Below are 12,253 nucleotides of genomic sequence, written 5' to 3'. Positions count from 1 at the left end.
ACAAAATTAGTAAAAAGTAAGTGGGTGCATACTTTAAAGGAAGGAGACTCTGGGGAAGTAAAATATAAAGCGCGATTAGTAGCGGCTGGGTTTAATCAAATAAAAAATAAGGATTATACCGAATCATATTCACCAGTAGTTAACATTGAATGTTTTAGATTATTGCTTGCACTTTCAGCTAAATTAAACTTGACTGTTAAATTTTATGATGTAAAAACAGCGTACTTGTACAGTGACTTAAACGAGGATGTGTATATGACTCCTCCACCTGGTTATGAAAAACTGATTGGAGAAGGTAAAGTATGTAAATTGGAGAAAAGTATTTATGGGTTGCCTCAATCCGGTAGAAATTGGTATATGAAAATAAAAAATGAATTAGAAAAACTTGGGCTGGTACAGTTAGCATCTGATAATTGTATATTCATTTATAATGATTCCAAAAACATTTTTATACTGTGTTTGTATGTTGATGATTTAGCTGTATTCTGTAATAATAAAGAAATGCTTGAAAATATTGTTTCTAAAATAAAAAATGTATTTGAGTTACATGAAAATACTAATTCAAAATTTTTAGGAATGCAAATAGAAAAACTTGAAAATGGTATATGTTTGTCTCAAACAGAATATATTGAATCTTTATTGACTAAACACAATCTAGAAAATTGTAAAGCAGTGAAAACGCCAATCGTTAAAGGGGCAGATAAAGGTTTTTCATGTACAAATGAAAAAATTGATGCAATTTTGTATCAGGAATTAATTGGGGAACTTTTATATTTAGCGAATAGAACACGTCCTGATATATCATTTGTAACAATTTATTTATCACAATTTAATCATGTACCAGAAAAAAGGCATTACCTTTTGGCTAAAAGGGTATTAAGGTATTTAAAAGGTACAAAAAATAAAAAACTTTTCTATAGCAATGATTTTGGAATTTTAAATGCATATGCTGATGCTAGCTGGGGAAATGCAGAAAATGGTAAGTCATTTTCTGGTGGTACTATTTTACTAGGTGATTCATTGATTTCTTGGAAATGTCGTAAGCAGAGAAGTGTTAGTCTGTCTACTTGTGAAGCAGAATTATTTTCTATTTCTGAAATTTGTAATGTGTTATATATTGTTTGTATTTCATTTTTGTATTGAAAAAAAATGTTGCTCGCAGGAGGGGTGTGTTGGGTAGAGGCGAGCGAACGTTTTTTCTTATGCGCATGCGTATGATGGCGCAGCTGTCTCTTCTACCGACACATCCGTCATTCGAGCTTCGAGCGTAGGGAGATGCTGATGTGTTATTTGCTGTGTGATGCTTAATATGATTTCCTGTGTGATATTTTTATTCATTATTCATGTAAATAAAGTGTGTTGTCCTACGATGGCTTCTTTACTCTAAATATTGGCCTCTGAACAACAGATTTTAAAAATTGTTTTATAAAATCTTGAAATTTTGAGTGAAATCCTATTTATATTATTGGTATGTAACACATAATGTATATTGCTGAAAGAGAAAGATCTCATTGCTACGCATTGAAAGCCCAATGTAAATCTTTAATCGAGAAACATATTTTTACTTCTATAGCTGTGTATTGAGTATGCTTTTCAGATATAGTATTTCACTCAAGCTACCTAAAACAAAATGCCACATAAAACGCATATTTAAATGCTTGTAGACGGGACACAAAAAGACAAAAGAAAACTTATCAATCTATAATCATATTCAAGACTCAACGAAGTCAACTCTTTTATAATCGGAAATGATACTACTTTTGCTATCGCTTTCTTTCAGCAATTTTTCCTTAGCAGAACATCTACGGATGTGCACTATCTTTTAATATCAGATAAGAGATTTATCTTGGTTTTTCTAGGTCTCTTATCTCTTCTGTTAAACAAGGGCGTTGCCTTACTTTCTTTTTCGGGATATGGTACGTTGTTAAATATAGCACCTGTATTGCCAGAGTACCAGAGATAAGTAAAGCTAAGAGGAAAAATGGCAAAAGTTAAGAAGATGTTTTAAGAGATTAAAAAACACAGAAGCTACATAATTGCATCCTTTACTTCACAAGTAATTCAAAAGAAAAGCAGTGAATTTTAGAAGATGCATAAAGACCCTGAATAAATTTTTGGTTTTTTATTACGTGATTAATATTTAGTTCCGCGCTTAAAATTATGAATCTCTGTATAAAACAAATTAATATTTAAAGAAAATGGAAACTGGTGGCATTTAAACACTTCCTCTGTAATGGCTATAAAATTTGCTTATATCTTAATTCTTAATTTTATTTATTAATCTAAAACTAAGGTTTGTTTTAATATTCTCTTTTGAGGAAGTTAACTTAATACAAAATATTTTAAGAGACCTCTACACAAAAACTATTTTATTTAAATATCCATCCAGTTATATGCAGCAACATGGGGATCATGGCATATCAAAGTAATAAATGTTTAAATTTAAAAGCTATCAAAATCAAGCGATGAGTGGTATAGTTCCCTTCCTCCTGTTTTTATTATTTTTATTTATAATTTACTCGTTATGAAGGCTCATACTAGCATGCATATCTCGGAAATATTATTTTATAAATATTATTTTTGGTTATTTTTAGCCTTAACTTCTTTAGCAAATAAAAGTAATGTTAGTATATTCAAATATATATAATTTAAGAAAGGAGAGCAAACTAAAAAAGACCTTTGTGGTCAAGGATTTTTGCGCATTGAGCATAACATACTATAAGGTGTATTTTAATTTTATAACAGTTACTTTAATTTTGAAACCCTTTCCTTTCAATTCTTAATTCCGACTTACAACTCCATACCAGAATGAGTTTTTAGAATCGCATTGAATGAAAACGAGTTCTAAATAGTATTTAAAGGAAATTCTACTTAATTTGATAGAAACGAGTACTAAGGAATCCTTAGTGGCGCGTGTTTGCTTTCTAGCTATTTGATTCTTGAGTCTATTACCATCGGCCGTGTTGTCCGGGCCTGTTGATAATCGCCGGCTAGCTTAAATTAAGGGTCGTTATATCAACTACGTTAGATATTTGTGTCTAGCTTCGGCTAAGTCTATTTTAGTTAGTATTAGTTTAGTTTTTTTCTCATCCTGATTAAAAAGCCCGAGTGGAGGCTTTTCTGTAAGCCCGTGAAGGGGTAAACTGTTATCATTTATTTGAGTGACTAGTACTTTAACCCTTCTTGAGTCTACGTTGTCTAGTTGAACTCAGCGATAAGTCTACTTAGTTCACTAGATTCCCTGACATTTTATCATACACAAAGAAGAAAGGAACATTATAGTATGTATATACATGTAATGAAACTGTGTTTCAATGACGCGAAATGAAAGATGTATGGATGCGGCACAAACTTCCATTAAAATTTTCGGTGTAACAAGACTTTTCCCATGATTCACTGTGAACGTAACTTAACAAACTCGTGTAGAGTACAACACTTTTGGAGGCACTGAAGTAAGAACACTGAGACGTAAATGCGCAAAAATACTAATTGTGTAGATACTTGATGCTTAGAGCGTCCATCCATTTTTGAAGAAGAAGCTTTCGAGCCGGATTAAATTCCTTTTTTATTAAATTCTCATATTGTGGCCACAATTCACTTGGTACTCTACTCGTGCCTATTAAAGAACATTTACAATTTTGATATTATTGCCATAGAAGCGAATATAGCAGCGCACACATAATTGCAGAACGACGTCTGGCCAAGAGGAAAGCACAAGCAAAAGTGACGCATCAGTTCATAGAAAGAAGGGAAGGAGTCAAAAGTTTCAGTTTTTAGTTTTGGTTTACAATTCGGTTATTGGTCGAGAGGCATCCACACATTAAGGGTTACGTAAGATCGCATGATTAATTTTAATGACGCAGTTTAGACATAAGCGCTATTTTTAGGGCAGAGCGATGAAGTTTCCAAATGAAATAAAAAATAAACGAGGTTATAGTGAATTAAATTTAGAAGTTTGCTTTTATAGTTTTGTCTTACATATACATATATATATGCAAGATATAACAAAATACGATAGCTGCTTTTAAAAATAATTGGTGACCTTAAAATAAACGATTATAGGTTTTATGCTCTTCCCCTAAATTCATCTGCTCTTCCAAATTCGAGATCTTTCCATGTTACGTAAGCCTTAATGCAGATACCTTTTGTCCAATCAAAATAATTGTAATTTCCCTCCCTTGTTCCTTTCAATTGCGGCCTTCTCTTTCGCTTAAGCTTTCTTCTTGGCAAGACGCTCCTCATCCCCGCTACTGCTTATTTGCCTAAAATGACGTAGTACTGTAAAAACGTGTACATGGAAATTATTGCATTCAGTTATGATTGAAAAATATCTTATCTACAAAAGGATGATTTGATGTGCGTAAAAATAAAGATTGTGATACTTCAAGCTCAGTTGTGTTAAATGCGCCATCCTTCAGCCACCTTTTACCTTCAGCCACTATTGTCCTCTCAGACATGGCGAAGTCCCATGCATTTCAATCATGTGTGTCAATTTTTACCTCTCTACCTATATTATCCCATGAATTATTGAATTTTCAAATGTTGACGAACTTTTGGGTATTGTACCCGGTACGTATTATAAATTAATAAAATTTTGAAAGATAAATGTAAAATATTACTGTGGAAAAACTGCTAAACATTCCATCTCGGATTAAAATAGTTTCATTTCATTCTATTGATTGAAATTCTCACAAAATTTAACAATGAAAACTTTAATAAAACAAATGACCAACAGAATAGATAACGAAGGGTTTAAATCTTATAAAATGTAAACCGGAAAATATGAAGACTCGTCACAGCTTTTATTAAATTTAATTCAATTAATTATCCCGAAACAGATAAAAATTATTTATAATTCTTGGAAAACGCTGATTCAGTTTGAATGTCATGAAACTGAAAAATATACTTTAAAGCTTTAATAACTGGCATGAACCCAAACCTTTTACTTACGTACATTTCTAATAAAATTATTCATTATATTACAGTAAACCAATCATATCATGTCATCTTTACAAGAAACGTAATCTATTTCAGAATTTTGTGTTCGGAATAATGGAACATTTTTCTTCTTAAATAAAGACCTTATAAATCATTATGGATTCGAAAAGTTGGTAACAGATTCGAAAAATTGGATGCACATAGGCAATAAATTATCGAATTGAAAATTTGCATCAGTATGCGAAATGATGCGAAGATAATTTAGTAATAATACTAATAATTTAATTCCCAGTCATAATGCAGTTACTCTGACAGTCTGCTATTATAATAATAAAAAGAGATGTTCAAATACTTTAATCGATTGTTCATCATATCATATTATGACTTTTTAATAAAGGAAATGTTTCGAAACAAGGAAAGATGTAATTTATAATTTAATTTTATTAGTTATGCCTAAGTTTGAATAAGGGAAGAACGAAATAATCTACATTATCTACATTATTACAAGGAAATTAAACAGTTCTTTTAAAAGAACAGAAAATTTAATACCAAGTATATGTTATTTCTAGTCTGCAGAGATAATCAATACGATGAGATTATTCCATTCCGGAGAATAAATAGCGAATATTTCTTTTAAAAAATTATGTCGGAAGTCTTTATTTGTTTAATCCTTAATATTTGTCACAGGAGACTTTTAACCCTGATGACAAAGTGAAATTTTTTACTTTTAAGTGTTAGAACAATGAAAAAGATTATAAATTCTTTAACGGAAAGAAATTAAAGACTAGAATAATTTTCTATAATTAAAAAATATATTTTTGTGCGGTGAGGAACGATAAGTTATTTCAAAATTTCTTTTTTCTTAATTAATGCATTTATCGTGATTTTTTAGTAATGTTTCGTGTTAAGAGATTATGTTAAGATGCTGTTCGGAATGTTTTCTCTCTCGGAAAAGTGCAAAATATTTTTCTAGTTTTCATATATCGAATTAATTTTTAAAAATAAAATCTGATTCATATAAAATTTTATTTAATCTGATTAAAGCTATCTTTATTTCAATGTAAGCTATCCCCAAAAGTATTAAAACTTAGGATTTGTTATTTGTATTTAAAAAATTTATTTGTTAATCTGATTTAACAGTTACTAAAATTGAAATTCTGTGTATCAATAATGCACTGTTTTTAAAGTATATTTTCTCAGAATCTGGTAAAAATACACATTTGAGTTTTTTACATAAAAAATTAATTTTTATATTGTCCTGAAACAGGCACTATAAAGCATTTCATTTCTATAATTTTGAGAAATATTTCAAACGGTGCGTAAAAAATGCGTCTTTAAGGGAAAAAAAAAAGCTGTAAAATGATTTTGAATATTTTTTTTTTAAAAAAAGCTTATCTCAGTAGTATTAGCATACATATAAAATTAGGTTAAAATTCCACAGATGTGTGGTTTAGAAGTGTTTTGGTCATTTATCATAATTAAAATTAGCTAGTGTATTCTCAAACATTGAAGAACTATGAAACTATAATGATAAAATTGAGTCTCCATAGCATTTTATCAGAAAGTAAGCTGACATAATTTTAATTAATTTATTATTTAAAAATCCCAATACAAGTACGTCCGAAGTTATTAGTGTAGGCCATTATACTAACATTCTTAGTTAACTTCTTTGAGTGATTTAAATTAATTTTAGCACTTTCAAAAGCGGTAAGAAGTTGCTCTTTAATTTTACAAAACATGAAAATATTTCGAAATATATAGCTACGATAGATAAAAGAAAACACATCAACCTAGGGCTAGGGCGGGATTTGAAACCGAGACCTCTCGAACCCAAAGCGAGAATCATACCTCTAGACCACCTAGACACATCGGCTACGCTCATTATAGTCAAAGCAGCAGCCGTTAAAATGCTGCAAAACACAGTATACAGTAAAATGTGAATGTGTTAAAAACAAACACTTCAAACTAGGGCTCGGCCGGGATTTGAACCCGGGACCTCTCGCACCCTAAGCGAGAATCATACCCCTAGACCACCGAGCCACGTCTGCTAGGCTCAGTCTAATTCAAGGAGTTTAGAATAGAATGAGGGAAGGTTAAACTCAAATGGTGAAGCTTGGCGGCCATGTAACTAATATCGCTGTGACTTGTACAAGGAAGTCTGTAATTGCAACATTGTTTTTTTCTTTCTTTTTGAAGCATGTCATCTTGTGTTGCACGTGGATGCACAAATAGATTTTCGAAAAAGATTCCTGGGATTACTTTTCACGCGTAAGTATTGATTTTCTTTTTTTATGTAATTTGATAACTGTGTTAAAAATATCACAATATCATGTTGTTTTCTTTCCAGATGTGAACAAAAAAAGACTTAATAATAACTAAAATATGTTAAATACATTTTAATGTTTCTATTTATAGCTGGCATCCTCGTTTCTTAACATACAATGATATATGCTAGGATTTAAACTGTATAATTTGAACGGTTTAGGCAATTCGTTTTATAATATTCATGAAAAGCAAGAAATCAATTAATGCTATTTTTATGAATAGAAGGAGAATATAAAATTATGCAGTAAAGGTGTTAAATAAAGGAATGCTTTTGTTTATATGTTAATTATTATTATTCATTTTTAAGATTTGTGAACTGTTCCGAATATAATTTGTGCATTTGATCAAGATAAACTGCTCTGCTGTTAAAATTTTTTTGCATGAATATACAAATTTCTGGGCAGTATAGTGATAAAAGTAAGTAAAATATTTACACAATTGAACATGTGTAAAGATGTATCCAAAACGTTATATAGGTATATTTCTGTAATTCAGCTTAATTCAAGGCAATATCTTTGAGATTCAAAATATGAAATATGATGATTTTTTTTTACTGTTGTATTTTTTATTCAATATCAGACAAAGATATTTTCCCATTATGCGTAGAAATTTTCTAATCAAGAAAGCATTAGAAATAAGTCAGAATAGAATTTAAATAAGTTTTTAACTTTTTTAACTTGGAGATGCACCGAGCTGAGCATTCCTCTAAATCCACCATCCCTTAATGAGCTGTCGCTTTTGACATGTATAAATGCAAACATGCAATGTAATGCAAATCTATTTGGTGCTTATTTTTATCTTTATTTATTTAGCATTTTAGATTTTCTGATTCCATGAAGTTATTACATTTACTATTAGTTTAATCAAAATTAACACTTTTCTCAGGTTTCCACAAAAACAATCATCAAGTACCAGTCTCCTGAAATTAGCTATTACCACAACTGCTATAGCCAATAAATAATATTTCAATTTCTGTTCTAGTCTACCACAACTTAAAAGCTGAAGTATTTAAGCATACTAAAATAACTTTCTTTCCTATCTCTTAAATTTTGTATGTGAAATGATTCTTTAATAAATTATGATATTATTGTGAATAAATCAGAAATATCACTTCTTAAAAGAAAAATTGGAAAGTTTACCCAACAGGTTGCTAATAAAACCTAAACAAATTCTTGAAATATGCAGAAACATCATTTTCAAAGGCTTTAATGCTATGAACATGCATTTAGATTTCAAACTTTTTCTTAATGATTTTCTGTAGTAAATTACGGATATCATCTTTATAACTTTAAAACAAAAAATTAGCAATATCGAAGCATTTCTTTATAAATTCAATATATTTTTACTGCAAAATACATGCACGAACAGTTTAGAAACGCGTACGTTTCACTGGAGTAATGCAATGTTTTGAAGTTACAAACATGGACTCTGCTTGTTCGGTGGAGTTTCATTCCCCAATAGTAGAGGAAACTGCGAACCCTCCTCCATCTATTCTAACCTCCTTGGTCTAATCATAATTTAATTAGCGATTAAAAATTGTACAGTAAACTGTGAATGTGTTCAACAAAAAAACAATTCGAACTAGGGCTCGGCCGGGATTTGAACCCGGGACCTCTCGCACCCGAAGCGAGAATCATACCCCTAGACCACCGAGCCACATGTGCTATATTCGGTCTTATCATTATCATCGAAGTGGCAGCCGTTAAAAAATTATGCAGTAAGCTATGAATGTGACGCAACTGTCCTTTCTAGTTTTATTTCAATAAATGGAACGAGGAATACTAGAGAAGCTTTTATTACACCGGCATCGGTCGTTTTCCTGTTATAATTTTTACTTCATAAAGATTCCGATTTTTGATATCTGAAAATTTTATCGGCAAGGGGTCTTTCTCTTTACATTATGTTCTGAAATATTAAAATTAACAGTAAGTGCTTTTATATGTAATTAATGGTATTTCAAACGAATTCTCGTTGAGCTACTTATGAATCTTCTTTAAACTTACCTGCTTGACTTATACGCTAAAATCGTTTTGAACGAACCAGCAAAATGTGGAGGGTTAATGCTATTATAGCAAAGGGCTATTAATAAAAAATAATTTTCAATAATGAAACTAAGCATTAATACTGTGAAATTAATTCAAAAACATTTTGCAGGATTAAGAAGCAATAAAAATGTGCTTTATTAAATTTATGATAAAAAATTAAGTTGATTTTTCTCTTATGAAGTGTCCCGTTCCGAGAGAAAAGTAAATGTTTTGTTTTTAAATACGCAAATTAATCTAAAACAAGTTGTGTACTCTTAAGTCCAGTTCAGCTCTAAAGCTGCTGTTTTATACATGTTAGCAAAAATTCACATAATGTTCTTTATTAAGAGTAATTTGTTGAAAATGAATAAGTGGCTTTAAATTTTATGCAGGAGTCCACGCATATTTCTTGGGAGAAACATCTGTTACTATATACATTTTAGTAACAGTAATATTATTATACTGGTATTGACCAGAATAGTTACTATGCGCATTAATTAAATAATTTTAGGAAAAAGCTTCGAGGATAATTTTTTCCCTTCATAATCATTCATTTATTTTTTAACAAAAGAAAGTAAATAAATAGAACGTACTTTAACTGATTTTTTTCTTAAAATATTTTAGCTCAAATTAGCAATTTAAGTATTGTGAGAGCTAAAGAATGCAGCATATTTTTCAGGAAAATGATTTGGCTCAAAGCTATTGCAGTAGAAAGTTCTGTTATAGAATAGAGTTGAACCAAACTTGAAATTGCATTTACCACATTTTATATTTGTAATGAAAACTTACAAATCTTATGAATTGAATTTCTATGAGCGCATTTATAAATCTTTATTTACAATACAAACGTTAGGCTTATTTGCAGCTACGTTTTGTGACTTCGAATTAATTTTAATGATTCTGGATTTTTCCGATAAATTTTATAACGGATACAGACATAAAATTTTAATAGTTTCTCATTGCACTTGGATTCAGCAAATACGTGTAGAAGACAAATGATATAGGTACGTAAAGCTACATATACAAAGCTGGAAAATCTCGAAGGGGGAATTCATCACTATATAACTGACAAATCTCTCAGATGGGAACGAAAAATCTGCTCGAAGATAGCGACTTAAAGCCTCATTATACGCACTGCCAACTTTTAGCTCAACACAATGAATGATAGGATCAACTTCGGATTTCTTCCTACTGGAAGGCGGATATTAGATTCAGTTGAGAAGATTCATTCCTAAAGATATGTGTCTAAAGATTTATTCCTATAGCAATCTTTTACTACCAAACAGCAAAACGATGCTACAGCTAGGATACACCTAACTTTTGTTAGACAGGATAGATCAAGATAAGAATATCATCGAAAATCCCTCGATTTGGTAATAACAAATGGTCACCAAACACGAAACTATAGTCAAATAAAAAGGATTCAATCGAAGCAGCTAAAAAATAATATTTTATATACACCATTATATGTTTATTATATGATTCCATTGCATATGTTATCGGCAATATATTAAACGCCAGCATTTTATAGAATGCCTGTAGTTTTCAAGCAAAGTATGAAATATCAGAATTATTATACACTTTATTGCATATAATACCTAGACATTCTCTAGAATGACAAATGCTCTTTAGGCAAAGTATAAAAAGAAGATCATGATAATTAACTTAGAAACCAAAGTATGAAAAGCAGTTTAGTCCTGTGAAAATTTGAAAATATAACGCTGATTTTTTTGTTTTTTGTTTTTTGTTTAGTTTTTTGTTTGGCAGCTAGTTAATATTTGGTCGGCGTGTTATTGCATCTTAATTAAGATCATGATAAAGACGGCCTTTCCTAAAAATACAAATGCTATTTTGAAAAAATAATGAATGTGTTGCGGTTTGAATAGAAACTTTTCTCTGCCTCGAAATGCCAACAGTCTGAACTTGAGAACCTGACATTTGATTTGTTTTGATGCAGTTTGATTGTTGCCAATGAGATGTTAGATTAGATTATAGAATTTGTGATACTCAATTAAATTTGTTTTTTAAAGTAGATTGGGTATTTGAATATGGGATTTTCACTGAATCACTACTTGTAGAATTTTAGATGCTGCTTGTCTCAAGTAGAATTTTGGAGATACTCAGCGCCATTTGTCTAGCGTACATTACTATTTTTTTAATTCAAAATACATAAAGAAAACTGAAAATTGTACGAGACAAAATTTATGCCTTCCTGATAAAGAAACCAAAATTTATCATGTAAAAAATAAGAAATTAATCTATTTGTTGAAACATAGCCTTGAATAGCATTTTGAATTCACTACGTTACTTTTCTCACTTACTTAGGCGCCTTGTTTTACACATACACTTGACGAATCCTGGGCCACTTCCATTGGACTGAGGAATTGCAACTGTTCAGGAATTTAGTGGTCAGGAATATATTCAATTCTAAGCAAGTTCTTAGAATATAAAATGAGCTGTGATTTCGTGTATAGTTGTTTAAAAATTATTTCAAAGTTCCCAATATGATCTCTTATGAATGTGAGAGAGTTAAGAGCCCGAATTTATTAGATTATGATAAAGTGCACTATACACATGCAGCGCATATAATTGCGAGATGTTGCTTCTAAGTCACAAAGTCACATTTTTGACCTGCATGTAAATTTGCAGGGATGCTGCTCCCATTTGTTCCTTAGGGCCTTGAAAGAGGATGTTCCTATTAAGTTCATCTCGAAAGTTCTGTTGCAGTAGTTCAACTGGTAATATGTAACAAAGAAAGCTACCTGGATCACAACGAAAATGATTTCGTAGTTTCGTCCTTATTCTGATGTAATTAGAAATGTTCAAGTGTTTCCCTTTTTTAATGAAAACGATAATTATTTCTGTAGCATAAAAGAACAATATGATATTATTTGTAAACTGTTTATTATTTATAAATAAATTTTATTCGTTATTTATTTCAAATTTTATAAAAATTGTATACTTTT

The 12,253-nt window shown here is 30.4% G+C and overlaps 2 non-coding genes across 2 annotated transcripts; both read right to left on the bottom strand.

Moving 5' to 3' along the window:
• Positions 1 to 6,906: 6,906 nt before the first annotated feature.
• On the bottom strand, positions 6,907 to 6,978 carry TRNAP-AGG (transfer RNA proline (anticodon AGG)). The gene has a single exon. It is a non-coding gene; the product is annotated as a tRNA-Pro (tRNA).
• A 1,869-nt stretch (positions 6,979 to 8,847) lies between these two features.
• TRNAP-CGG (transfer RNA proline (anticodon CGG)) lies at positions 8,848 to 8,919 on the bottom strand. Its single transcript has one exon. It is a non-coding gene; the product is annotated as a tRNA-Pro (tRNA).
• Positions 8,920 to 12,253: the final 3,334 nt, after the last annotated feature.

The sequence above is a fragment of the Stegodyphus dumicola genome, chromosome 2, assembly GCF_044657685.1.
Source record: "Stegodyphus dumicola isolate Sdum_Otavi_A_Nest chromosome 2, ASM4465768v1".
In the NCBI taxonomy this organism is placed as follows: domain Eukaryota; kingdom Metazoa; phylum Arthropoda; class Arachnida; order Araneae; family Eresidae; genus Stegodyphus; species Stegodyphus dumicola.
The sequence above is the reverse complement of the archived record's forward strand: the minus strand, read 5'-3'. Positions and strand labels throughout refer to the sequence as shown.